This window comes from Bidens hawaiensis, unplaced genomic scaffold (genome assembly GCF_021521415.1).
Source record: "Bidens hawaiensis isolate Kalapana, Puna unplaced genomic scaffold, B.hawaiensis_p1.1 tig00006617_1, whole genome shotgun sequence".
Lineage (NCBI taxonomy): Eukaryota > Viridiplantae > Streptophyta > Magnoliopsida > Asterales > Asteraceae > Bidens > Bidens hawaiensis.
The window spans coordinates 282,334-309,175 of NW_027491447.1; the positions used below are offsets into that span (position 1 = coordinate 282,334).

The 26,842-nt window shown below is 32.1% G+C and overlaps 1 non-coding gene and 2 pseudogenes across 3 annotated transcripts; all 3 read right to left on the bottom strand.

The window, feature by feature from the left end:
• Positions 1 to 3,011: 3,011 nt before the first annotated feature.
• Positions 3,012 to 3,084, bottom strand: TRNAF-GAA (transfer RNA phenylalanine (anticodon GAA)). Its single transcript has one exon. It is a non-coding gene; the product is annotated as a tRNA-Phe (tRNA).
• Positions 3,085 to 3,915: 831 nt separating this feature from the next.
• LOC143633084 (serine carboxypeptidase-like 48) lies at positions 3,916 to 5,993 on the bottom strand (annotated as a pseudogene). The gene is made up of 4 exons (XR_013153626.1): positions 5,335 to 5,993; positions 5,160 to 5,248; positions 4,814 to 5,072; positions 3,916 to 4,239 (listed from the first exon to the last, which is right to left on the bottom strand). The product of XR_013153626.1 is annotated as a serine carboxypeptidase-like 48 (transcript).
• Positions 5,994 to 24,508: 18,515 nt separating this feature from the next.
• On the bottom strand, positions 24,509 to 26,842 carry LOC143633148 (putative glucuronoxylan glucuronosyltransferase IRX7 pseudogene; annotated as a pseudogene). Its single transcript, XR_013153632.1, has 3 exons — positions 26,303 to 26,842; positions 25,709 to 25,944; positions 24,509 to 25,000 (listed from the first exon to the last, which is right to left on the bottom strand). The product of XR_013153632.1 is annotated as a putative glucuronoxylan glucuronosyltransferase IRX7 pseudogene (transcript).

A 26,842-nucleotide genomic window follows, 5' to 3' on the forward strand; every position in this document is an offset into this window, starting at 1 on the left:
TGAACGATCTTCGAATATTGCATATACCGTCATGTGATAGTAAGTTATGATTGATAAGTATGATGAAAGATATGATGTATGTATGAATATATGATGTATGCATAATGTATGTATGTTATGATGATGGTACGTGAACGCTCTTCGGAGATTGCACGTATTGTCAAGGAAAGTATGTATGAACAGGTACGGTACAGTTACACGAAACAAAGGGACCAGACCCTAATAATATATGTGATGTTAGGGACCAGGCCCTTATAATATCTGTGATGTTAGGGACCAGGCTCTAATAATATATGTGATGTTAGGGACCAGACCCTTATAATATCTGTGATGTCAGGGACCAGACCCTTATAATATCTGTGAGGTTATAGGGCGAAAGGCTCTTTAAAACGTATGATTATGTATGTAAAGAAAGTATGAAGGTAAGAATGAAAGTGTATGCACTTATGTTTGTATGAAAGAAAGTTAAGAGGTTAAGTATGAAATGTAAGAAGGTATTATATGAGTATGTGATTAACTAGAACTCACTCAGCGTAGCTGACTTTTAGTATGCACGCAGGTGAGTAGAATGAGGCAGGTAGCTTGAGGAGGACACATGGCAGAGTTGGACGAAGCTGGCATCTGAAGATTTTGCTATGATGTTTTATTTTAAAAGACTATGTTTTGTTTTTAAATGACTATGAATGCCCAATAAGACAAGAATTATGGTTATGGAATGTAATGATTTGGATGTTTTTAATGTTCCGCGGATGTTTTAATTAACTCTGATATTTAGAACTGCGTTTATAAGTAAATCCAACACGAAAATAGGGCTACCGGTAACGGGGCCTTACAAATAATATACATAATGTAATATGTTAATGATAACATTTAAAATTATATTCTTTCAAATATTTAACGATTTGTTATTGATTTTTAAATTTCACCAAATATGTTGTGAAATATATTTTAACAATGAGTAGTGATATAATATGTAAATATTTATTACTATTATAAAAGTGTACAGATATAATATAAATAGAGTTTAAAGAAAAATAAATAATTTAATTATGTTATAGATATAATATAAATATAGTGTAAAAGGAAAGTGAATAATTATTAATTTATAACATATATTAGTTTTGGAGGATTAACCACAAACTGACATATGTCTACATTATTTTATTTTATTAGAATAGGTAGATTTACAATCTTTTTTATAGAAAATTTGAAATCTATTACATTTCAAATTTCTAGTTTTTTAACAAGCGTACACGTAAAAGATTGAAAGTTGAAAGTTGAAGCTCTGATTTATGTGTCTTATTTTTCTTAGATTTACTTAAATTATACATAATACATTGCTGTTAAAAAAAACATCATCATAAGTATAACTAAAAGACGTGGCCTCATACAATTTTTTTTTAAAATAAAAAACAAATTGAAAAAATCAAATAATAAAAGTAAACAAGAATTTTATCCCACAATTAAAAAATACAAAATAAAATTTACCACTACTTCTAGACACTAATTAAAATAACGTCTAAACTTTATCCCTAGCTATGGTTAATGTTACCGTTGTCTATATTTTATATAAATATTAAAACTATAATAAAGGTATATAATAGTTAATAACTCGTGAAGACTTTGTGTAAATGTGTTGTAAATATTGCACAAATTTGACGTAAATTGATGAAATAAATGGTATTTCACCATAATTCTACTCCATCTATTTCAGTTTGTTAGTCGAGGAATGTTTAACCCAAACTTATACAAGATTTTAATATTTTTTAATGCATGCCTTCGAGATGATCTAATGTCTTATAGGTCTAGAGAGACAAATATAGTATTTAAAATGTTTTGTCCTCTACTGTCCACACTACCGTGGAAGTGAATCATGCATCTAAATGTGCTTATGGGTTTCCCATGAGGGAGCTAAATAAAGGGAACGTGAGGTCTTGTTGTGGTAACTAATTGTTGTAAAACACATTTTTTTTACTAAATGTATAAACGAAAATACCCGGATAGTTTTTGATATGCAAGAATGAGAGGCATAATATTTGAGGGATCATTGAAATAAAAATGTTTGATTTGTTAATGAAATGAGATCAATTATTGCCTTATTAATTTTATTCTCTTTAAAACACCTTAAATTCTTTCGGTGCATGCCCCCCCCCCCCCAACCCTAGAAAAAATGATTCCATCCACTCTTTCACCTAACGTCACCTCCATCAGCCTCCCACAACCAACACCGAACTTGCCGCCACCTGCCCCGTGACTTACCACCACCCACCGCCACCCGGCTACCGCCCACTATTATCGCCACTGCTCACACCACTAATGATCAATTAAGAGAGTATCATGCAGTCTCTTCATCATTATTAGATGTATGTAGTTGACTCCACGAAAGTCATCAGTCATGTAGTCTCATGTCATGTTTAGAAACGCCTCTTCGAGTTTGCAACTAAATTTGTTCTTTAATCGTTATCAATTTGTACTTTCTTGAATAACTATAATAATTTTCATTTTTAATTAAACAAAAAGTAACTTAATGATCAATTTAGAGAGTATCCACATCTCGAATCACATTGCTCCAAGTTTGAGGTACCACCATGACGAGTCTATAGTAGGTTTGACACACTATCATATATAATAGGATTTGCATGCACTACTTCAAATCATGAAACATCTATACTTATTTAACGTGCTCATTTACTAATAGGAGTTTGACTACCTATGTATTGTTGGTGATTTATTAGTATCATCAAGCCATTTTTGTTTAATTATCACGGGTGTACGTGAGACTAAAGAAGTATATGATTAAATATTGATACGAGTTACGATTAAACTTTCTTTGAAGAGTTCCACTAAAATATTGATAGTTATTTTCTTTTCACAATATATTCTTAAATTTCATTAGAGTCAGTGCACACCACAATCCTAAATTGTTCAGCTTAATCCTAGCTCAAATACAGTTTCACCGGGAACACAACAAAGGTATAAAAACCCATAGCTTAGGTTTGTTGAAAAAGCAATGTGGTGAACGTGGATCGAACACGTAACCTTCAGATCTTCAGTCTGAGGCTCTCCCAACTGAGCTATCCCCGCTTGTTATTCATCTTTCCGACTTTGCTTTTAATGATCTTCATACAAAATCCTGTGGCATGAAAACCATCTGGTCCATGTACTCAAGTATCCTCCAAATTTAAATTACCTTAAATGTGGGAACCTATTATATATTCTGCATCCTAATTGTTTATAACTTTTCTCTTTCTATATAACTTTTCTTTTTCTAGGCAAAAAATTGAAAAGTTTATAAAACTGTAACACCACCTTCAAGTTTATTAAATTGTCATCTTTGTTTATGTTTCGTGTTTATATAAGTGACATAATCAGATGTATTAGACTAATTATAGATGTTAACGTCTTGTTTTGGGTGCTAATTCAAGTCAATAATGAATTTGAGTCCTATTTCTGTATGCGGTGAAGTTGAGGAAGGATCATGCATTAAGGATTTAGCAGATGAGAAGGACCATTGACTAACATTGACAAGGAGAAATAGGTACTTTAAAATTAAATCCAATGTGGTTAAGTGTTGGTTACTTGGTTTGGTATTATTCAATTAGGATTTATTGTGAATTTTAATTTACTTTTTCACGGAAACGATGACTTTAGTATCAAAAGTAATGGCATACTGTTCAACTTTTACGCGAAATTTTCTAGATAATGTTCTTGTCAAAAAGTGATATTTTAGGTGATATTAAATATAACTTCATGTTTTACAACTAACCCTTAAATGAAATACATAATCCAATAAGGGTAAAATGTCATAAACATAGCGATTAATTAGAACTAAAGTTTAACCTTTTACTTTCTTTCTTTCTTGCTATCATATGCACATGTAAATATGTAATGTAAAATTGTAAATACATTCAACAGTTACATGGATCTTCATAATAAAAATGTTATCTTTTTATATCTTTAATTTTCTTGAATGTCTGCAAAACAATTACACAGGTGTAGCAACATGCTTCTTGGGTTTAACAAGCTTCCCTGTGGTCCACAACTCCAACATCTTTAATGCAGCCCTTGGTTGATCCATAGGAACCATGTGTCCAGCATTATGAACCTTAATAAAAGTCAAAGGCCCATAATTCTTCAACCTCCCAGCTTCTTTCCCATCAGTTATAAATGGTACATTTGAAGCTGAAACAAAATCCTTCTGACCAGACCATGACATGGCATGAACCCATCTCCAGTTCCCTGGATTTTATTATATTATTTTCAGGTAAACGTCATACCGGTTTAAATTCTTATGTTCGTTTATTTACGTTCATGAACGTTCGTTCATTTATATGTGTTTACTTATGTCTGTTCCTTTAGGCTTTTTTAAATATTCATCCATATTTATGTATCACTAATATAAATTAAAATCAATTTGATTTCATATTTTCAAACACTCGAGTCCAATTCTTTGTTATCATTTTCTGTTTAAAATGTTGGATGTAAATAAAAGTTGATGATATTTTAGACTTTAATTTGAATATTCACCTTTACTTTACTTTAAATGGTGTCCATCTATGTTTGTTTACGTTTGTTCGTTTATGTTCATTTGTGTTTGTTTATATATAGAGAACTGTTTGTGTAGAATATTAACAAACGGACACAAATGAACATGAAAACGTTCAATTTCTTAACGAACGACCGTGAACAAGAAAATCTGTTCGTTTAAGTGTGTCCATGTTCGTTCATTTGTTTGGTTAAAGTGAAATGAACGAACACGGACAACCTATGGTCGTGTTAGTTCAGTTTGAATTCATGCCTAAAGTTAACTTACCGAGCCAGTTGCAGATAAGATCATATTCTCCTGCATATACAAGCAACTGAATATTGTCTTCCAAAAGTGCAGGAATCTCAACTTCAAGATTCTTCATCCAATCATTAAGCATCGATCGGTACACTGTGTCACTACATGAAACATAATCTATATCACTCGGTACCCCTAATGCTGCTTTAACCGCTGACTTGCCTAAAAACATTTCCACGCCCGAGAAGTCCCACAAATTCCCCTCACATTTCTTCCTTATATCATAATACTGGAAAAGAAATACAAACAGATCATTATAGAACAATCAACTTTGTAGTTTCTATATTTGGTGAGTTTGTCTTTTACAAGTTCTTACATTGATGTTATCTGTTAAATCAAGTATATCCTCAAAAATTTGCTGGCAAAAGTTATAGGCAGATTGACATACGTCAGTACTATTTGCACCTACACAAAGAACAACAAAAATGAAAAAAACTTTAGTAATAAAAAGAAAGTATAAATAATAAAGATTATAATTATAAGTTTGTTACTACATTCTTTAATTGCTTTTTCACAAGCTGGATGCTTTTTGTTTATTAGGTGGTATTCTGACTTTGTAATCACTTTGTTGGCCAAAGCATAATCTGTGTAGGCTCGGTACTGGATTCCAGGGTTAGTTAGCCCGTTTCCGATTCAAAACCCCTTTAAGTTTATATGAATCCCTTCTTTGTTCTTGTTTCCCTTGTTAACCCGAGCAGCTAAAGATGGAATGTAGTGTCCGGCATATGATTCACCCGTGATGTAAAAATCATTATTGATGTAATCTGGATGAGCCTTGAAGAATGCCTGTAAGAAGTTGTAGAGATCATTGCTAACGCCATGTTCATCGTGGCGAAGATCTTGATCACTATAACTATAAGTAAAACCTGTCCCGGTCGGTTGGTCAACAAACATGATGTTGGAAATCTTATCCCAGCCATAATCATTCCAGATAAGTGACAAGTTTTTGGTTAGCTTAAAAGGACCGTTTTCATAAAATAAAGCGAGTTCACTAGCGCACCCTGGCCCTCCAGTAAGCCATATGACCACAGGGTCAGATTTGGCTTTTCTTGATTCAAAGAAGAAGTAGAACATCCTGCACATGTTATATTTACCAGTTTAGTCTATCTTTAATCTATAATAAGATATTTGTAGCCCTCCTAGCAATATTGGTATTATACTAGATTATTCGTTATATTAATAATTAATAATTAGTCTGTGTAATAATTCTACATGAAAAAGCTTATTCATTTATCCAATCCATTCTTTTGTAATGGAAAATGAATCTTAATTGTCAAATACAAGGGTAACCCATGGGCTTGACTTGTCTTTAACAATATTAGTATTTCAAACCCGTTACAAGAAAATTCACGAGACCCATCAATACTCTGCTACCAAAAGGTATAAGGTAAATAATGGTTATGTGGGCTTTAAAAGAGTTAAAAGCAAAAAAACTAGTGAAAATTCAACTCGAACCTAAGACCTCTACTAGAGCGGTTACCAAGCTATAAATGTTTATTTGTTTATTTTACACGCTCATATATCTTTTAAATGAATCTTGATCCGAAAACATATTGGGCAACAGTCTAAACACGTGAACCTAGTGCAAAAAGTTTTGCTAAACTAAAAGTACAATAAGAATGTAGCCATGTAGGGGCCTTGTTGGGCCTATTGGACCCTTCTCAGATGTACTTTATTTAAAGATTCCACATTTCCACATAAATAAAATTCCACCAATACAATAACAAGATTAGTCTAAAAAGTCATCAAGAATTAAATATTCCTAACTACAATATCTTTTTTCTAAAGGCAGGTAACTTGCCCAACTATAAACTAAAACCCAAGAAGAAAAATGCTACCTTGGAATTATTTTAATAAACAATTAACCATTTACTAGGAATGTTGAAAAAACATGTCTTTCAAGTTAAATGTAATGGTAAGTATTCTATTGTTAGAATATGCTTATAAACCAAAATAATAATAATAATAATAATAATAATAATAATAATAATAATAATAATAATAATAATAATAATAATAATAACATACCTTGCATCAACGGTATGTTGGAGACAAAAATAGCCCGCGTGGTGAGCCAGGTCAGCAACGCTTGCACCAGAATCGCCATGAACGTGAAACGATAACCGTTTCTCAACCAGCCCGGATTCAGAAATCTTAAGTTCACTGTAAGAAGCATTGGTGTTTGACTTTAAGACGTTGACTTCAAGATTGGGGTGCAAATTGAGTTCTTTGATCATCTTGTAGCCTGTTTTCTTCATAGCATGAGAATGGTTAAATGAAGAAATGAAGAAGATGAAGAGAGAGAGAGGATTAAAGGATGAGAAGCCATTGTTTGTGTGAATTAATTAGGATGAAAGAAGGTTGGTTTTGGTTAGGTTAGTGTGAGCTTTGTGTTGTGGGAATGAATATATAGTGTTTCATATAGCATGTAAAATATAATCTTATTCTCTCACGATCTTAAGAATATTATTTTGTATTTATTTGAATCTTTTATTTCTTATTTTATGACGTAAAGTTTTGACTTCTATGAGAAAATTTGAAAAATGGGCTTTTGATGAGTTGTAATGGGATCTAATATTAGAAATATACATAATACATGTGATCATAAAAACTTCAATACAATTAAGGCATTGGGTAAACTGCGGTTTTCGTCTCTATGGTTTGTCCAAATTTGCGATTTTAGTCCAATAGTTTCTGATTGTCTTTTTTCGTCCCTGTGGTTTCATTTTGCTTTCGATTATATCCTAACCAACTAACCCCGTTAAATCCACCTGGTTATGTCCATCATCTTGAGGGGCAGTTTGGTAATTGTACTCCCAAAAGAAACACCAACCAACCCCAAATCCCTAATTCCCAAACCTCTTTTTCATTCTTTTTGTTGTCTGTATCATCTTCTTCATCCCAAGATAGACAACATTTGAATAGACAATGTCGAGCTCCTCTAACACACAATCACTTCGTCGCCGAGCCAACAATCGAATGGTGTTTTGCTCATGTGGTTCAGTTACAACCATTCGCACGTCTTGGACCGATGCCAATCCTGGTAGACGATTTCACTGTTGCACGAGTGTAAGTTTTTTTTATATTGAAACTATATTTTGTTTTTTTTCCTAATTACTTCAAAATCTTACCAGGCATCAAGATGTGGTTTTGTTGATTGGGTTGATTCCCCATTGTGCCAAAGAGCTCAAGAAATCATTCCTGGTCTATTGAGATCCGCCAATAATCACGAAGCCATGGCAAGAGCTAATGCAATTCAAAACAAAAGGCTGAAGATTTATTTAGGTTTAAGCTGGATGTTTTTTTTGTTGTATTTGATTTTTAAATGACCTGAAACTTGTAAAGGTCACTGGCTTTATGTTTTTATGTTGTACTCTTAACTATAGGATGTGATTAAATGCACTATGTTGCAAATTTTGTTGATGACCACTATTAATGAAATTTCGTATTTTGGCTGCCATACGACAAGTTTGGTTTATTAACGTTAGGGGTGCAAATGAGCCGAGCTCAAGCCTAAAAACAAGCTCATTCAATAAACGAGCCCGAGCCCGAGCTTTACTTACGAGCTCGATCCGGCTCGCAAGCCTAAAAATAAGCTCGTTTAATAGAGCTCGAAACGAGCCAAGCTCGAGCTCGAGCTATGTATAAGTTAAACGAGCCGAGCTTGGGCTCGGCTCGGTTCGTTTGCACCCCTTAATTACCTTATGCATTATAACAATAGGTTACAAACGAAACATTGTTTGTCAAAACTGAGTTGGTCAAAGACCACCATTTTTGTCAATTACCGACGCTAGAATGCATAATTCAATGGATTCTTGCAACTAGTTTAGGGTATGAAAAGTTTACCTAATATTTTATGTACCAGCTCTTCGTTTTTTAAGCAAATAATAGAGGTCATTTGACACCTTATCTTGTTAATTAAAGATATTTATTGCAGTGACCTGTTAGCATGATATCACTTGGAAATGCTAAAGACAAGTACCTGGATTTCAAAAAGACAATCAGATACTAAAATATGCAACTTGTCAAAATCTGAATTTTAAAAAGACAATTACCTTGAAAAACTCATATTTGTCAATAAAGTCAAACATACCAACAAATAACAACCATATAATCACAAGCATACTAAAACATCCATACTTCAACCAAAACATAGCATCCATTACATAAAAACTAACATGCAACATCTAGAGTCAAAGCCTTGATATACAAAACATGATAACCATCAAACATAAATACTAGTTTATGTTTGGGAAGGTATTGCAAGTTCGACTAAAAAGTCAAACATGCCAAAACATGATAACCATCAAACATATTAATAGTTTCAAAAGACAATTAACACAAACACCATTCAATCAAAGACCTTTGGTGGTGCCTTTCTTTTTTGAACCTCCCACCCGTGACACTTTTTCTTTCCCTTTGGTGCTGCCCTTCTTTTTTGAACCTTCCACTTGTGACAACTTTTTTCCCCCTTTGGCTGTGCCCTTTTTCTTTTCAGGCTGTGATGAAAACTTTAGCGCGGTACAAGACCTTATATTATGCCCCTGTGTTTTGCAATTCCTGCACGTGACCGTGTTACTAGACCTTTGCATTTTCCCTTCCCTAGCAAGTTCGCTCAACTCCTCAGCACTTTTCTTTCGTTTCTTCTTTGGCCTTCCAATTTGTTTGTGGTGCTTTGGAGGCTTAAGAGTTGTTGGGCATTCTGAAGGCGTCCACATTTGAACACCGTTGATTGGGTCAATGGTATGATCGTACACCTTCTTCCATGTATCAAGCAAGTAGACTTTAGAGATCCAAGCCTCTGGAATGTCAACATCCATGCCATTTTGGGCCATATTATAATTGACTGCCACTGCATGCTTGCATGGCATGGCAATCAACTCCCACATTCCGCATGAGCAAGTCTTCTTGTCAACATCGACTACACATTGATATTGTGAAGGCCCACTTACTTGGTACTTGTTCATCCCATTCCATATGACTTTGTACAATAATGCATCTTTTTTAATTCCTTCAAACAGTGTTGTTGCTTTCGGAGTCAGAGGACCGTCACACTTGGAAATGCTTTTACGAACTAAAACAATTCTCTTCATCAAATATTCCCTAATAAACTTCAAGCAGGTTATAATGGGCTTGTCAAATATTCCGCCAACCAGTTGCCTGTTGAACACCACGCATAAATTATTTAAGAGAACATCACTTGTTGACCTTCCTGCAAAGACACAATAGATAACATAATTAGGGGTGTGTTTTTCAATATAAGTTTAGATTTTAACTTTTTTAACCTGAATACCGATCCTAATTTACCAGAACCATTTAACCCAAACCCGAACAACCCGACCCGAACGACCCGAAACCCAAAAAAATAACCAGAATCGTACCACTGAACACGTAATATTTTTAATTTTAAAGAATCGTACCACTAAAGTATGCTTTAGACCAGTGCTTTGTGTGGATATCACGTAGCCAATCATGTAAAGCCTGATCTTGGACCCTCACTTATGTCATTGCCTTCTCAAACTGTGGAATAGTAGTTGCTGTAGCACACTTCCAAAGTAGATCTTTAAACACATGACCCCTCCACTTAGACTTCATATTCTCATGAATGTGTCTCAAGCAAAATCTGTGTTCAGCACTTGGATATGTCTCCTTTAAAGCTGGTATAATACCCTGATTAATAATAAACCCAAGTAAACACAATAAGTGATGACAAAAATAGTAAACACAATACGTGAACAGTTAAAACTTGGATGTACCTTTTGTCGATCACTAATGAAAGTGAAATTGGAATTTGCATATAGATCAAGATCACGACCTAGGAACTCCAAGAACCAAGTCCATGATTCAGTTGTTTCAGCTTCGACTAAAGCATATGCCACGAAATATATGCAATTATTTGAGTCTACTCCCACTGCAGTTAGAATCTATCCAGGAAAAGGCCCCTTCATGAAGCAGCCATCCAATCCTAATAGGTCCCTACCACGAGCTTTAAACCCTTCCCTCAATGGAGCTAAACAAATGTAAACCCTCTTAAACTGCCTTGTTAAACTAGATGGTTTAAACTCTTTCTCTACCTCAATCTCCACAGAGGTTCCCGGATTAGCTCTAACTAGCTCCTTACAATAGTCCCTTAGAAGTGCATACTGAGTAGTGAAATTACCATCAATCTTCTGCCTAGCCATGGCCCTCGCCCAGAAAACTTTAGTCTCTGAGAGTTGTATTTGATATTTCCTCTGGAATTGATCTTGTAGTGCTTTAACTGGTATGTTGTAGTTTGAAGCAACAATTTGTTCAGCTTCTTTAGCAATCCAACTCACAGTACACAACTTGACATTTCTTGTATTAAGGCATGTATGCTCATTAGTAAAGGTCTTCACAACCCAAGAGGATAATTTATTGTGGTTGGAGATATGTAAGACAAAAGGACAAGTGGGAATCAGTTTCTCTTCCATTGGTTCTTTCATTGCTTTTTTTGACTTATCCACCTTTTGAGACCCACCAACTTTACTCTTCACAACTACCTCTTTGGACCCACCAACAGCATGTGTAACTCCAGCACACAACACCCTTACTATTTCTTTATCATTCTTTTTAAAGTAAAGTTGTCTTCTACTCTCAATGCAAAACTTCTTCACTAGATTCCTAACTTCATCCCTATTTGAAAACTGTTGTCCAACATAAAAAGGTGCAAACACTGGATCTTTGCCCTTTCTATTCTTCTTCCTAGCCTTTTTCATTGCCTTGCTTAAAGGTGTTTCATCTTTATCCATGCTATCAAAATCATCTAAGTCAACTTCAAAATCACTGTTATCATCTTCACTAGCGAAGTGTTGATGTTCTTCATTAACAGGTATATCCACCACAGATCTAAATTCATTCATGTCTACTTCTAAATCATCACAGCTATTATCACTGTCAACAAAGAAATCAGAATCCTCAGAATCATCTTCATCGCTACTCTTGCCATCCCCATTGTTATCTTCGTCACCACTCTCACCATCCCTAGTGTTATCTTCGTCACCACCCTCACCATCCCCATTGTCATCTTCATCAATGTGATCCTTAGTCCTAACCTCATTATCTACTTGGCTTACTTGACTTTCATTGGTAGTTTCTGTAGTGCCTATTGCCTGGCATCCAAGCTCAGTGTATACCTCAATAACCTTAAACTCCTCAACATACTTAAACAACTCATCAAGATCAGTGTCATTTGTTAAAGCCCTTAAACCATAATCAAGATCACTGTTTGGAAACTTAAAATAGTAATAAAGTATTTCATCTCCTACATGAAGATCTAAGCAATCTGTCATAGATTCTAGTTCGTGGAACCCAAACTCGAAAGAGTCAACCATATCAAAAAAACCCTACCTTTCCATTAACATAGGTTCTGCCTGGAGGCTTTGTGAATCTCCCACCATAGTTAAACTTCATGGAGAAAACCTTTGGGTGACCCCCTGTTTAATAAACAATATCAATAAAGATTTAATAACTATTGTTGATCCAGACAATCATGGAAAAAAGTTTAAAGAAATCGGTTAAATAGAGATCGGTACTTACGATATTCTTCATCTGGGTCAAACTTTTCATGTGGAGATCGAAGCCACCAGAGACTAAGCGCCATGATCAAAGATTAGTGGTGAATCGTCGTTGTTTGTTCGTCTAGAGTTTGGAATTGTGGTTCATTGTTCTTCTAGGGTTTGGAATCGTGGTGTCGAATAAAACAATTGAAAAAGACAACTGGATGGTTTTTTAATCAGGGATTTAGGGTTGGTTGGTGTTTCTTTTGGGAGTACAATTACCAAACTGCCCCTCAAGATGATGGACATAACCAGGTGGATTTAACGGGGTTAGTTGGTTAGGATATAATTGAAAGCAAAATGAAACCACAGGGACGAAAAAAGACAATCAGAAACTATTGGACTAAAATCGTAAATTTAGACAAACCACAGGGACGAAAACCACAGTTTACTCTAAGGCATTAATGTAAATAGTTTTTTTTAGGAAAATTAATGTAAATAGTTCATTTTCCTCTTTCATCTTTAAAAGGTGTTTGATATCGTTTGTCTAATTATATTTTATTTTTTTTTCTCTTTATTTTTCATCTAATTATTTATAAGAGAAATAATATGACTTTTTTATGTTCGTTAGTGTGAATGGCCATACGCATTGCGTTTGAGTGAATGTTAGGAAGTAAAAGGTATAACAAATTAAAATTAGGAATCAAAACCACAATATGAATAAGTCATACACACTATCCACGTAATTCATAGAAATGCTAATAGTACTATTTTTAATTTTATTATTAAGTCATCTTAAGCAAACAAGGTCGCCCTATTAGATGTGAATGTAATATGCCAATTCAAACTTGAGTGATGCACGCTTCTATGTATGTATAAATCAAATAATACATTACTTTAGACTTTTAGACTTTAGTTGTGTGCACGGTTCTATAATATATTTTATTAACGTTAATTCAACTCTAAATCTCTAATATAAATTTCTAGCAAATCTTTATATGAATTCCAGACAACATTTTAAATTATACATTGACTTACAACAATTCACTTATTATTTATGCATAAACTTATATATTTTTATGCTGTAATTACTAATTGTTATAAATATATATTATTGTGGTTATCCATACCAAACATAGTTAGGCTTTTTCTCCAAGTTATTTACTCCTATATATGCATCTCATTGTATCTCTTTGTAAGACACACCATATTAATAAAATCTCTCCATTTCTCCTTACATGTCTTCTCTTATTCTTTAGCTATTAGGCTTGTTTCACAACACGTTATCAGCACGAATTGCTTTTGGAGTTGGATCGCACATCATAAGGTATGTCAATATTGTCTATTTAGCATATTATGGCTCGTTATTATCTCAAACATAAACATATTATTAGTCATACGATTTTAGGTTGTGCGAGAGATTTGTTTTGTTCTTTTTAATATCTCAAAATAATATTCTATACTACTGTTTACATCATTCTAGGTTAAATTGAGATTTAAACTTATTACTTTAATACATCGTAAAACTACGAATCAAGGATATATTGATCATTCACCTTTTATGCATTATAAAAAAAAGGTGTATATACAAAAAGAAAATTATAGTTGATATGTTTCATAATTATCAACTTGGAGATTTTTTTTAAGATTGCTTCTGAGTGTAATATATTGAATTGCAAATCTCATGCACCCTTTCAGTGTGTGTATATATATATATATATACACACTCACACTTTCGTGATTCACTTATTTGCAACCTCAACCTGTTACAACGCATAGCCATACCTCGTTATTTAGTGACAAGAGTAAATTAGATGATCTTTATTGTGATGTTTTTGTTTGTCTAAATAGTTTTTATGGTTTGGGAAATCTAATTTGGCCCATAAACCTAATGTCTTTTTTTTCTGTCATTATTATTGATTTCTTTCTAAAGTATTGGAATTTAAGTTTGATCTTCTATTTATGTTTTGGCATTTGGGTTAATCAAACAAAGGAAAACAATCTGTAATAATAATAATTTGTATCGTATTTATTATATCACTTATTTTTGGTTTTCTTTTAATATAATATTATAAGATGTTATTTCACTGAATTGATTGAAGAATTTTGTGGATATCATTTAAGAGATGTTTTAATCAACGTAAGTCATGTTACAAAATATTATCATAGATATCGATTATTAGTTTTTTTATTGTCTACCCATGCGTTACATGCTCGAAAATATATATTTTCAGTTCGTTGTTCAATCATGTTTTATTGGTTCCAAATTCTTATTTGTAGAAGTTACATTATACCATATTTTGTTTTCGATTTGGTGTTTACTTATTGATTATACGCAGATACTTTTGATTGTAGAAACAAAAGAAGTTGGTACTTTATTTTTAAATTATACTCATTCTGTAAGAATTAATTGTAGAATGGTTATATTGTCTACTAATTGTTAATTTATTAAGAAAATTTTATTTATGATGGACAGTAAATTTTTATAATAATTATAGATGTGGTTACGGTATGATAATGTGTTCATATAATATTTCTTTTTATCATAGTGAATCCTTTAAATGATATTTTTTGAAAAAGTTTTACCATTGAACCTTGCTTCATAAAGTGGTTTAAGATTAAGTAATTTTAACATCTTTAACATGAGTTTTGTGAATGTTATCATATATATATATATATATATATATATATATATATATATATATATATATAATATGCATGCCTAGGTTATACTATGACATGATGTATTAATACATTAGTTATATATGTTTCATTGGCAGTGGTGAAAAATTGTATTTAATCATTATTATAAGTTGTTTATACGGTAACATGTTAATGGATGTTAATGGATTATACAACTTGAGTTTTATGTATTCATTGTAGTCTACATGTTATAGATTATTTATATAAATAACATTAAGTGAAGCATATGTAAGAGCAAAATTTTGTTACGTCACTGCTTTAATCTAATAAAGGAGTATCAATATGTTTTGATAAAACATCTGAAGTGTCATACTCCATTAATCTCATTATTAAAGATTAAATTAACATGATAAAACTTACATGACTTATTCATGTAATTACTTTTCAATACTTGTTATATGAAGAGAAGGTTAATCATGAGGAAAAATCGGAAGCGGCAATTTTTCATTAGTCAAACCTCAAGTATGCTCCTGAAGTAGCATATCGTTAAAAACGTCTTAAACGTTTGAAGTGATTTATATCAGTGTGTTTGATGAATAATGAAAAACCATGAAATTGGGTTGGTTATACTCTAATCCCTAAAGTGAATGTGACTATATACTGATCGTTGTGATCATTGGCATATTGAAAATATTATAAGGATGATCATATTAATAATGAGATCCCCCACCACATGTGGTAAAGAGATTGATCATATATGAGAACAAAATCTGGAAATACAAAAGTGAAATCACATGATCGTTTGAAACGATAATACAATGTTCAATCATATTTACAATTTTGTACTAAAGAAGCATTGATACATATACGATCATAAACCTAAAGTTTATGGATCATGAGTATCTTATGGCGTGACCGGTTAGACCACACCGAGTCAATAATGTGAAATTTATTGAGGAACCAAAAGATTCTTCATTATACATGTAATATTGCTCTTAATGGAAGTCATTTATTTACCAACTGAATGAGGGTGTGAATCCCTATATATTATGGAATTGAGAAAGGATACACATATCCTAACATGATACCATTTAGTGTTTTGACAATCGATGCATCGTCTAAATGGTTATCAAGATCGCAACTTCATGTTTTCATGATCTATGGCTTAGCTAATAAGATAGCAAGCATATTATTCCAGATTGGTATATTTACATTCGGTTATAATAATGAATTTGATTCCCAAGTTAATAATGATCATTGGAATAAGTGTTGAACTTCATAACATGTTATGTTCTTACATAAATTGTATTGTTAAAGACGATTACTCAACGTCTATAATTCGTTGCAAAGGCAATTATCACGAGAGAAAATGTTCATGTTTGTATTTGAGTACATATGATTTTACTGTCTTTAAACTAATTCACATCAAGCCAACAAGTTATGATATTTCCTCCCCATTGCAATTGGTTTTTTGTCAGTAACCAAATTAATCCACCACAAGACACAAAGATGAGAACACAAAGGAAGTTGGGAATATATGTCGGTATTAAATATTATATATGGTTAAATACTTAGACCCATTAATGAGATATTTGCTTATGGCTCATTAGTTTTCACTTTAGTGAATCAACATTCCCAACATTAGGGGGAGATTTAAAGCAGTTGGAAAACAAATTTAGTTGGAATGAATTATCATTGATCCTCAAACTAAATTATATGAACTAAAAGTTCAAAGGATAATTCATGAATAAAGATCAACGAATGAATTACCAGACTATTCACTGACCAAAAGAGAGTGTCTAGCTAAGACACCTATACGAACTGCTAATGCTCCAATTAATAAATGTCCCGGAAGGACAAACGCAAATTGATAATAATTCTAATGCACGCTTGTAGCGTGGTAGATTGATCGGTTCCAAAGTTAAAATTTCCTCGAAAATTGGAGCAAGTAATAAATATGGTCAAGTCGAGGTGCAGTAAAAGGTCTCATGAAAGAGATTAGATATGATGGTTCTTGAAGAACCTTAGGTACCTGAAAACAAAGAGCTCTCAATAAATTATATTGTATCATGTGTACAAAGATATATGGAATCGAAATAAAGTCGACGTCGTTATAATTTTATTTATATATATAATTAGCGCTTGAAATGATGATGAGGATCAAGATTCTAAATCTGCCTATAAAGAAATTGATTGGTCAAAGTGGAAAAACGCAAACAAGGCAGAGTTGAATTCTCTAAATAACGAAAAGTTTGTTGGACCAGCAGTCCGTACAACTAAAGTTGTAAAATGTGTTAGATACAAACGGGTCTTGTATATGAGTTATGAAAATTCATCAAGTGATATAAAGCAAAATTGATGGCACAAATTTTTTATTTTTGCAAAGACCCATATTATGAGGATTGAGGAGACACATTCTCCAATGGTGGAAGCAATGACTTTCCGATAACTAAAAAGTCTGGTAATATAAAAACAGAATTGATATGCGTCCAATAAATATTGTGATTCAGTTGATACTGAAAGTTCACAAGAAAGTTTTTGAAGGATTTGAATTAACAAATCATGTAAAGTAAGTTCTCGAGAACACAATGATTGTTGTGTACAGAGTTATATTTGAATACGTTACGATTATTGAATATGTTGAACATAAATGGAACTCCTGAAGAGTTTCCTAAGGTAGTTGAATGCTTAAAAGGTTAATTGATACATCTTAATGATTGAATTCTTGTACATCAATAAGCATACACATAGAATGTACATGATGAGTACAATATCTCAATAAACAAAGAAATTGTACAATACGGATTTTTGGCATGTTATACAAATGATATGTTAATGAGCAAGTTTATGCAGCAAAAATCCTAGAAAAGTGAATGTGTGTGTATAATTTGTCAAGTTGAAAAGAAGTCCATGATGGATTGGTAAATGCATGGATTTATTCTTATTAAGTATGGATTAATCGGTTTGAGCTTGATACAAATCAAAAGATATTTTGATAAAGAGGGAGATAAGTTGGATTTAAATAGCCATACTTTTTATCAAAATTTCACTCTTAAAAGTTCACAAAAATCATACACTGATGATGTACACATCATCCAGAGAAACTTATGAGCTTTTAAAGAGAAAATTATTTTTCAAGGACCTTGACAAGGTGTGATTATTGCTCGACTTATAGTTCGAGTATGTGTGTAATTATATGTTTATAAATCCATCGAAGATCTAAGAATTGTTGAGACATTTTACCAGGGACAAATTTAATCCTTTTAGCACGTTAAAGGATGCCAAACAATGACTCTATATCATTTCCTATATGAATATGAAATATTATTGGAAATATCATAATGCATATATGCATTATGTCATACTGTTAGCTATATAGGATTATTATTTTCTTGTTTATATTTATCAGCATGTGTCATGCCAGGAGACATCCGAATGGGTTAAAACATACATTTCAGGTATGAAAGATATGTGTTTATATTTTATTAACTCATCAAAACAAGTTTGGTTAGTCTTGTTTATGCAGAGAAACATCAGGATCGTAGTGTTTACAAGATGAAGCAATAGAAGTTTTCATGTGAAGATCATACAACATTATTCAACTTAAAGATTCAAATGTCAAGTGACGAAGACGCAAATGATTGACTACAAAAGTTTTGGGTAACTTTCACAGAAGTTCGATATATACCATTTTAAAGGATATATAAATCAGGGGGAGACAATACACATTGCACTCTTTTTCCCTTAGCTATGGTTTTGTCCCACTGGGTTTTCCTAGCAAGGTTTTTAATGAGGCAACATCTCCAAGCGTATTGAGTTGATAACCAAGGCGGAGTGTTATAAATATATATTATTGTGGTTATAAATACCAAACATAGTTAGGCTTTTTCTCCAAGTTATTTACTCCTATATATGCATTTCATTGTACCTCTTTGTAAAACACACCATATTAATAAAATCTCTCCCTTTCTCTCTACATGTATTCTCTTATTCTTTAGCTATTAGGCTTGTTTCACAACACTAATATAATTATCTAAAATAAATGATTAACCTATTACTAATAATTTTAAATGATCGAATAATTTCCCTTTGTGTCAAATATTTCATAAAAATATGAATTATGAAAGTTTGGTGTGATAAACTATGTTATACCATTGCTACACCAATTACTACATGATTTTAGTGTCTTGGTCAATGTTTTAAAAACTGGTATTTTACTTGTATTGGATTTGGCTGAAAAATGGTACAACCGGTTGAACCGGGTTATACCGGAAGATTCAACCGGTTGAATAAATTACCTTATAATTTCCTATAAGTTAACTTCAATCTAAAAATAACCCAAAACTAAATGATTCAAAACAAAAAATAATTCAAAAGTTAACTCATATTAAAAAACCATGCAAAATCTTACAATACTAATAAACAAAAATAATGATGCCTAAGTGTCCTAACCACATTCATTCCTAGATTAAAATTCCATACTAATCTTCTAATCTTACTTCTCCTTAATCCATGTTATTCATGGGTCATTGGTGAAAACGGTTTAACCCATGAATTACATCTCAAGATATAATGCATACATTAATGACTATTTACAATAATATAAAACCTAAAACATAATTTTGCTCAATGTATACATTACTTTTTATTAAAAATGTCAACACATGTTTTAACAATAAGGACTCGTGAATTCAGTTTAAATTGTGCGAGACTTCTCACTTCATATATATAAATTTTTAATTATTTTTTTTAATTTAAATTTCTAATTAATGTGTTTATTAATTTTGTATCTTTAATTTAATATTCTAAACGTTGTCATACTAAAAAAAAATTTAAGCATTAAAACAATTATCAGTTATACCTAAAGAAATTTGGAGTCCTGTAATTGAAATTCAGATTTTTTTCTAAAAAGTTATAAAACCGAATTCTTTGTTTTTTGAAAACTGTAAAATTTCATTTTTTTATTTCATAATCAATTTCAACAAAACAAATCTTATGTTACTCTATTAATAAAAAAAATGTTGATGCTACATTTTCAAATCTTATGTCAAGCCTACATTCACTCATAGCTTAATTTTTCATCATAATTCCTAATATCTCATCTCATTTATTCTAATTATCCATAGTCAAAACCATTTTATCAATTGGGTTATAGCATAGTTAGATGGATTTTATTAACTATTTAAAGGTGTATAAATGTCACGTTTATAATCACCATTCAAGAAGAATTGATGCTAAATATAATCAATTATTGGGTTGGTTGTGGTTTTTCAACATCACATACAATATATATTTAGGTGTGCATATATGTAATCTGATGACATTATACGCAAGATTATTGTCTATACGCACATTGATCATCATCTTTTAAACATTGTTACACGAAAAATTACATTAAGTTCATATTATCCACCATGTGTAGTACACGTAGTGAAACATGAAAAAGATACATTTTATAAGTCATGAAACATGAAAATTTTATAATTCATAAATCGTATACTTTGTCTAATGCATTAATTTACATGGTAAATGAGACCTTAAAGTGATGATTACAAATTCGAAAATACTTCTTTGTATACAGAATTTGTATCATATGTTGCGTTTAATATGAAGACACCTTTCGGGCATGCAATCCTATTACCAAATTGTGTTTGTCGCATTTCGAACGACAATTGTATCACATGTTTCGTTCTGATTTGGCATGAGGCAATCATCGAGTACGTATGGGTCATTTTAAAAAATGATGACTTTGGTTCATTTCAAAACAACTTCAATAAAAACTAATATAGCCTCAAAGGCTTGTGGAGGACATTGCATTTAAAGCAACTCGGTTTATCATCATCAATGAATCTTTTAGATTTATTATATGTTATGTTAAGCTACGCGTAATATCAATCATGAGAATTATTTTAAGAATCATAATTAAAATATCATACCTGATTTATTTAATTATTTTTTACCTTGCATTTTGTTTATTTTTTTTAAATAACAGAATTTATTTATTTTTGTCATTTGGCAAATCCCATGTAATACACGGGTTTAAAAGCTAGTCACTCAATATTTAAAAATATAGTCATAAAGTTTACACGTTAATGTTAATTGTTGTGTTAAAAGTAATTTTGAAAAAATATGGGTCACGCATATCAATAATTTCTCGGACATAAAACCGTTTGCCGGTAAACACCGGTATTTTTGACAAAAACAGCCGGTATGATGTTCTAGCAAACCGGCCAAAAATACCGGACCCAATATACCGGTCTGCTGTGTGAAATCCGGTTTAACCGGTTCAACCGGCCGGTTTGAACCGGTTTTTAAAACACTGGTCTTGGTGACTTGGTTGAAGATGATATTCACCCTATATTTTACATGGAGTTTAATGCGCAACATTTCGTATTACTAAAACCTAATTAACTTATATTATCAATAAAATTATTTCTAGTTTTCTACTAATCTGATAAAAGCTACTTATAAATTATCAAGTAAGTACGTAAGGACCAAAATGTGACTTACGATATCAAAAGAGCAAAATGTGACTTAAGATTAATGTGATAAACAACAGTTTTGTGAGAAGCATAATAACAGATGTACACCCTTGGATCTAGGATCTAGTGGTTGAGATTGTTAGTTTCTAAAAGTTGTATAGTTTCCTATTTACTTGTGTATTTTATGTTAAAGTCTTCTCACACTTCTCACAAAACAATTGTTTTTTATTTGAACATTTTTCTATATATATGTGGGGGGGTGTCAACCGATCATTTGAAATTGGCGAGAAATTCGAATCCGAAACGATAACTTCGATGCACGTTGTACATCTTCAATGGGATGAAAGCTTTTAGAAAGAGTGTGTGTAACTATAAATAGGGCATTATTATTCATATTTTTGTGTGTTTTCTTGGTGTAAAACAACCACCCAAGGGGTGCGCTCACCTTAGGAGAGATTGGTGTTCGTAATATGATTACGAGATTATTTATCCTCTATCTTGTCTTTATGTTTTATGTTCGATCGTTTGATTTTACACAACCTTCTCGATCGTTTATCAAGAGCAAATTCATTCATTTATGTTAAATCCGGTTTTGGTAGAACTACGTACATCAAGCATGATGATAAAATAAAAATAATAAGATTCCATGTCCTATGATGTTTACCTATAAAAAATAACTAAGGCAAATTTTATAAAATATAAGATTATTTTAACTTGTTTAAAATACACAAAGATATGCATTTTCTAAAAATGATTGATGACAAAAGTTGTTAAATATTTTAATGTTCAAAATTAACCCAAGATACTAGAACATACAACATTTCACTTAATATATAACTCTCACGTGTGAAAAACATTTTAGTGTTGTTGTGACTGGAAAGATATAAAATACAAATTATATATGTAGGGGTTATGTTTTCTTGGGTGTGGACCATGAAATAGGTTTATGTTTGCGTGTGAAGGCATTTCACATGTGACAACTAATTAAGAGCTCCTAGTCAACACACTCAAAATATAGTAAACTATTAAAGCCAACTACCCATGGTTGCATGGCTTGAGAGTTCGAATTTAGTCAACCACACCTTGCATCGTTGCATTCAAGCTAAATCGAGAAATTCAAAGTACCGTGTTCAATTTGAACAGAACACTCGTGGCATTGTTTTTTCATATAGCTTTGACGATATAGTTATTATGTTTTTTGTTTTCTTAAACTAAAATAATAAGTTAAAAAATAAAAAACTGTAAATATCTTTTTGTTTTTATAAAACTAAAATGTCAAGTTAAAAAAAAATAAATGTAATATTATAGTGTAACTTATAAGTATCTTAGATAACACATTACTTGCCATATACGAAGCTTGGATATTTGTGTTGAATCATTTTTCTTTTTCATGATTTTGTGGTACTGGGATTGGGAGTAAGCTAACTCGAGCAAAATCAACTCTGAGTTGAAATTTGATCAAACTTCTAAAGAGAGTAACAAAGAGTTACGAGCTACCATTCTTTTTCTAGCGTTATATTGTTATTACTTATTACTCTTTAAGAAAACTTGGTTTAATATGATTAAATGAACGATGTATTTAGTTGCTACAAAGTGAGAGGTATTCTATTTGTTTCAAACTTTCATATAAAAGTAATCTTGTCTTGGTAAATTGAAAAACTTATCGATTGATTTTTTCAGATGCCGTCTTATATAGATAAGAAAAATGGCATAAAATATAAAAGATCGTGGTGTAAAAATTATTTATTATAGACTTATAGTGCTTCCATAAAAATATTTTTTCTTTATTTAGTCAAGTCTCAACTCTCAAGTTGTCAACGATTTTGATTTTTGAGTGAAGCATGAGATATTGAGACGTTAAGTTCCGTCAAGGCCCAACACAGAAGCCTAGCCCAACCCAAACATACAAGTATACAACGAAGTCTGAGTCTTGTAGCCCAAAGAATTTTGACAATTAACTTGACCAAATAATCGTAATAAATAGATTAAATTACGGAGTTTTCGTATTATGGATTGATTTTAAAATTTACAAGTATTATGGATTTAGTTTAATTATTTATGACTGTGTAACTGTAACGTTGTTGGTGTTTAACAATAATAGTTGTTAAATGTTGTCCCTATATCTTCCTCACACGTCACGAACATATATTTATCAAATGTTTTACAAAATCATGATGGAAATTCAGCTTACAAATTTTATTAATAATCATATTCAACTGTTAATACTATTTTTATCAAATAATGCATTTTGATTAAACATTCTCTTCTAGGAAAAGACCCCAATAATTACAAGATTAATTATTGGGAATAATAATCTGATTTGGAGACGAAAATAAAATTCCCCACAACTTGTTACCAAAAATTTCAAGAACCCGTGATGAGTTCTGCCGATAGTACATCCCCCCTTTACAGACTTCACGTGCCAAACTCTCTCATGTTTCAACTGACCACCCGTTTTATATTACTTCTTCACAATCACCCCCTCATCATTTACCCAATATACACATCAGCCCTCTACAAAAAAATGTGTACTTCTTTTTAATAACCATCGAATAAAGTTCGGCTATTTAGGGTAACCTGATAACAAAAGCAACCATATACATCTGCAATCATGGCATCTGTTGGTAGCCCAAGCCCCAAGCCCACCATCTCTTATTCTAGGGAAAACCCGTTGTCCGAAAGATCACTGCTGTAAATTCCGATTGGAATTGGATTCCAACTAGAGGCCTTACAGGCTCATAGCCTCTCGCCCAAATCTTAACTTCCCAATCGATCCCAGTTAAACTAAAGCTAATTAAGAAGCTGATTGAGATTCCATATTTTAGCCTCCATATAACAATATATTACAAGTTACAAAAATATAACATGTGACTTATTTCTCTCATAACATCGAAATCATTCAAACACCTTATTTGAAAAAGTTTGTGTATGCTAAAATAAGAAATTTCAAACACTCCCTAAAATAAAAAAAAATTTGTAGAAAATAAGGAGATTGCTTCTACTTTAAAAAAAAAATCAAATAAAATAAATTAAAAATTAACTAATCAATAAACTATTTCCACGTGTAATTACATGATCAAGAAACAACTACTTTTTCATATAACCCATCTAATATCTGCCACGTGGCATCACCAAACTCCACGTCATCATGAAACAACAAAGCTCGTTTGACCTTCGGGTCCCACAAGTTTCTCTGAATAGAAGACAGGTTTGTTGCAGCCACATAATCAAGTATCCGACCAAGCTTTCCGACGTCTTTCTCTGCCACCGTGAGTGATATCCCCGGCCACGGAACTGTTTTTTCAAACGGCAACTTAATGCCATCGGCGATGATAACCGGGATGCAACCCAATGCTACTGACTCCACTAGTCTTGGACTCCATGGGGCCCACCCCAGTGGGCACAAGCAGAACACTGATCGAACGATTTCCGACAGGTATCCGGCGAACCGGTTTCTCTTCAAGTAAAACCGCCGGTCGTGACCGTATTTATGAAGTATTTCTGTCCTCACGCGTCTGTCATGGTGCATTTAGATTTTAGTTTTAAGTAATTCTATTACCCAAATAATTAATATTAATAGTGTGGTTTGGCTAAACAAAAATTCGTAGAGGTGTATTATATGAAACCGGAAAACTTATCTAAAATTAAAAAGATTGAATCAAAACCAAAACCGAGGGTCTAACGTTTTATGTTTATAATAATTGAACTTTTGTTTTGCGTATAATAAAACCGAATTTAATTTATAATTTCCGTTATTTATTTTAAGTAATTTATAAAAGTTTTAATAAATATGTAACTTAAATATTTTAGATGAATTGAATAATAATAATCAATTACTTGTTAATTAGTAAATTTGTTTGGCTCAAATTCATAATTAGGGAAAAAGAAAATTCTCAAAAATTTCAATCTTAAATGGAAAACAGAAAATATGGAAATCGAATCTAAACTCAAATCGAAAAGCCAAAATCTAAAAAACCGAAATCAAGTGGTTTTAAAAAATTCAAAACCCATATTGAACCATGCAGACCTCTAGATATTCATGTTTTATGAAATAGGTCGGTATCATCTAATACCATAAACGTTTCAAACCGTTAAAAAAATACGATAAATGAATACCAACTTGATGGTGAGGTTTGGGTTAGTTTAGAATCCCAAATATAGATTAAGGGCAATTTCATAAATATCAGTTTCATGTTAAAAGGGAATATATTATCCATCATTACCTGCTATAATATTGACCGCTGACGTTCTTGGGGTGGACTTCCATCTTTCCCCGGAAAAACACGAAAATGTCCCGGTGACCTGACAATACAGACTCAACTTTCTCTGATGAAACATACGGTGGGATTACCAAATTCTCAGCATCTTGACACGGGTGACGATATTTAACACCAAATGTTTGTAACACAATAGAATTCTTCATAAACTTTGGTATACCTTCAGCCACAGCTCTATCTTCCTAATCCAATTCAAAAACAAGTTTCCACATATTTTATAAAATAAGTCAAAAATTAATACAACCACGTATCCAAACAAGAAAATTGGATTTTAATAATCCAAACTGTTAACAATTAGCCAGTAAATACTTATACTCTGACCATTGATAATCTTAATTTTAACTTTCCTGAGTAGCATAATAATACATTTGATATATACTCGATTTCACATGAGAGAAGTCGAGTGAAAATCAAATATAAATATTGTTGTCAACAACAAAAATGAAAATTAAATGTATTATTGGTCAAAATGTAACTTTGAATTATTATCATTAATTGATCATAGTTCGAATTATTAAAATCCAATATTCCTTGACGTACCATGGCATGGAAACACGCCCCGTAGTCGTGTGAAGCGACAAACACATGATCGGAACCATTTGTTCTGTTCCAAAACCGAAACTCGGACGAAATGAAGTCAACAGCAGACGATAAAAGCCCACGAGCATGTCCGATTTCCGGGAAGCCATTAACAGTACTGAATTTACACGACACGTAAACCGGAACATAAAACAAGTCCGCCACGGATGGATCAAACGTCCTTACATCGCTTTTACTCAATGCTTTGTGTATTGCCACTTCGGATGCAAATAAATGGTTGCTACACCTCTTGTTTGATAACCAATCATTGTTGTATTTCGATGGTAACTCGTATATGTATAGTTTCAAATTGTTTAAAGATTTGGGAGTTTGATTATGGTTTTTGAGTGGTGTTGCAAAGAAGTAGAATGAGAGTGAAAACCAGAGGATCCATATGAAGTATTTGATGCAAATTGGTTGCTCTGTTTTTGCATGTTTGGTACTTGAAAGCTTCATCTTCACATAAAATTGTTTCTTGTGGATCCAAAAACCTTCATTTTT